The 3,299-nt window shown below is 51.1% G+C and overlaps 1 pseudogene; it reads right to left on the minus strand.

Annotated features, from left to right (window-relative positions):
* Nucleotides 1-2,349: 2,349 nt before the first annotated feature.
* Nucleotides 2,350-2,469, minus strand: LOC136659669 (5S ribosomal RNA; annotated as a pseudogene).
* Nucleotides 2,470-3,299: the final 830 nt, after the last annotated feature.

A 3,299-nucleotide genomic window follows, 5' to 3' on the forward strand; every position in this document is an offset into this window, starting at 1 on the left:
CAATCCCTTCCACACCGGGAGCAAGTGCAGTCTGTCCCTGGTCTGTCTCCCTGGCTATGGGCCTTCCTTCTTTGCCTCTTAGCCTCAGACTGTTGGCCAAGTGTCTCTTCAAACTGGGAAAGGCCATGCTGCACAGCCTGCCTCCAAGCGGGCCGCTCAGAGGCCAGGGTTTCCCACCTGTTGAGGTCCACTCCTAAGGCCTTCAGATCCCTCTTGCAGATGTCCTTGTATCGCAGCTGTGGTCTACCTGTAGGGCGTTTTCCTTGCACGAGTTCTCCATAGAGGAGATCCTTTGGGATCCGGCCATCATCCATTCTCACGACATGACCAAGCTAACGCAGGCGTCTCTGTTTCAGCAGTGAATACATGCTAGGGATTCCAGCACATTCCAGGACTGTGTTGTTTGGAACTTTGTCCTGCCAGGTGATGCCGAGGATGCGTCGGAGGCAGCGCATGTGGAAAGCGCTCAGTTTCCTCTCCTGTTGTGAGTGAAGAGTCCATGACTCGCTGCAGTACAGAAGTGTACTCAGGACGCAAGCTCTGTAGACCTGGATCTTGGTATGTTCCGTCAGCTTCTTGTTGGACCAGACTCTCTTTGTGAGTCTGGAAAACGTGGTAGCTGCTTTACCGATGCGCTTGTTTAGCTCGGTATCGAGAGAAAGAGTGTCGGAGATCGTTGAGCCAAGGTACACAAAGTCATGGACAACCTCCAGTTCATGCTCAGAGATTGTAATGCAGGGAGGTGAGTCCACATCCTGAACCATGACCTGTGTTTTCTTCAGGCTGATTGTCAGTCCAAAATCTTGGCAGGCCTTGCTAAAACGATCCATGAGCTGCTGGAGATCTTTGGCAGAGTGGGTAGTGACAGCTGCATCGTCGGCAAAGAGGAAGTCACGCAGACATTTCAGCTGGACTTTGGATTTTGCTCTCAGTCTGGAGAGGTTGAAGAGCTTTCCGTCTGATCTGGTCCGGAGATAGATGCCTTCTGTTGCAGTTCCAAAGGCCTGCTTCAGCAGGACAGCGAAGAAAATCCCAAACAAGGTTGGTGCAGGAACACAGCCCTGCTTCACTCCGCTTCGGATGTCAAAAGGGTCTGATGTGCAGCCATCGAAGACAACAGTGCCCTTCATGTCCTTGTGGAAAGATCTGATGATGCTGAGGAGCCTGGGTGGACATCCAATCTTGGGGAGAATCTTGAAGAGGCCATCCCTGCTGACCAGGTCGAAAGCCTTTGTGAGATCTATGAAGGCTATAAAGAGTGGCTGTCGTTGTTCCCTGCATTTCTCCTGCAGTTGTCTAAGGGAGAATACCATATCAGTGGTGGACCTGTTGGCTCGGAATCCACACTGCAATTCTGGATAGATGCTCTCTGCAAGTACCTGGAGCCTCTTTAGTACAACTTGGGCAAACAGCTTTCCTACAACGCTAAGGAGAGAGATGCCGCGGTAGTTGTTGCAGTCACCCCTGTCACCTTTGTTCTTGTACAGCGTGATGATGTTTGCATCCCTCATGTCTTGAGGTACTCCACCTTCTCTCCAGCAGAGTCAGAGGATTTCATGCAGCTCAGTGACGATGATCTCTTTGCAGCATTTTAGGACTTCAGCAGGGATGCTGTCTTTTCCAGGTGCCTTGCCAAAGGAAAGGGAGTCCAGGGCCACATGAAGTTCTTCTAGGGTTGGTTCACTGTCAAGCTCTTCCAGCACAGGCAGGCACTCAATGTTGTTCAGTGCTTCTTCGGTGACTACATTTTCTCTGGAATATAGCTCAGAGTAGTGCTGCACCCAGTGTTCCATCTGCTGCGCCCGATCCTGGATGACCTCGCCTGTGGCAGACTTCAGAGGGGCAATTTTCCTCTGTGTTGGACCTAGGGCCTGCTTGATACCGTCATACATCCCCTTGATGTTGCCCGAGTATAAGCCTACAGCACCCAGTATTCCCAGACGGTATCCCATCCAAGTACTAACCAGGCCTGACCCTGCTTAGCTTCCGAGCTCATGGTATAAGCCTACAGCACCCAGTATTCCCAGAGGTCTCCCATCCAAGTACTAACCAGGCCTGACCCTGCTTAGCTTCCGAGCTCATGGTATAAGCCTACAGCACCCAGTATTCCCAGACGGGCTCCCATCCAAGTACTAACCAGGCCTGACCCTGCTTAGCTTCCGAGCTCATGGTATAAGCCTACAGCACCCAGTATTCCCAGACGGGCTCCCATCCAAGTACTAACCAGGCCTGACCCTGCTTAGCTTCCGAGCTCATGGTATAAGCCTACAGCACCCAGTATTCCCAGACGGGCTCCCATCCAAGTACTAACCAGGCCTGACCCTGCTTAGCTTCTGAGCTCATGGTATAAGCCTACAGCACCCAGTATTCCCAGACGGTCTCCCATCCAAGTACTAACCAGGCCTGACCCTGCTTAGCTTCCGAGATCAGACAAGATCAGGCATGTGCAGGGTAACATTTGCTGTCAAAATAGGGTAGAGAAAAATCTCAAAGCACCCAGCCATGCAATTGAGGCTGGTCAAGAGAACCAACCTCAAACTGGGTCCCCGCCCCAGATCACCCCACAACACCACACTCGTGAGGCTGTGGAGATTCAATTGTCACAAGCGATCCCAGGCCTGGGAACATGCTCCAGCCTTTACAGAATGGCTCCATCTAAATGCAAATGCCTTGACTATGCGCCTGCCCGAGAGCCGAAAGCTTTTTCCCATTAAAAAGGCATGAGAAGGGGGAATTAATTTAATGCTAAAACATTCCCCTGGATAAGAGGAATCTCCGCTGCGTGCCTTGCATCATTTTCAACCCATGATGTCCGTGGCGCCTGAAATATGATAGATATTTTTAAATCTCTTCTTCCCCCCCCCCCCATCACATCACTGAAGGGAACAGCGAAAATAATCTGTTTCTGGAAATGACTTTACTGTTGGCACTCTATCAACTCAAATGCGGATATTTGTATACTTGGAGACAAAAACGCTCCCAGGAAATTGGGCGGGGAGGATGATGGCAGCATCAATGACATTACTCACACGTGTACCATTTGTAAAGGACAGGAATTTGGCTGTGGGGTGATGGGAAAAGACCGCCCTATAGTTCAGGTGTAACATGGTGGCATTCAGAGCACCATCACTCAGTCTTGTCAAGTTCTTGACCCCCATGTCATATTTCCCCATTGTTTCTACTGAACAACCAAAGCTGCCTTCATGTCAGACCCTTCTCATGGCAGTAACTCTCCAGAGTTTCACGGGGGGGGGGGGGTGTCTTTCCCAGCCCTGTGTGGGCCAGCAACAGAACCTGGA

This window comes from Tiliqua scincoides, chromosome 8, assembly GCF_035046505.1.
Source record: "Tiliqua scincoides isolate rTilSci1 chromosome 8, rTilSci1.hap2, whole genome shotgun sequence".
Lineage (NCBI taxonomy): Eukaryota > Metazoa > Chordata > Lepidosauria > Squamata > Scincidae > Tiliqua > Tiliqua scincoides.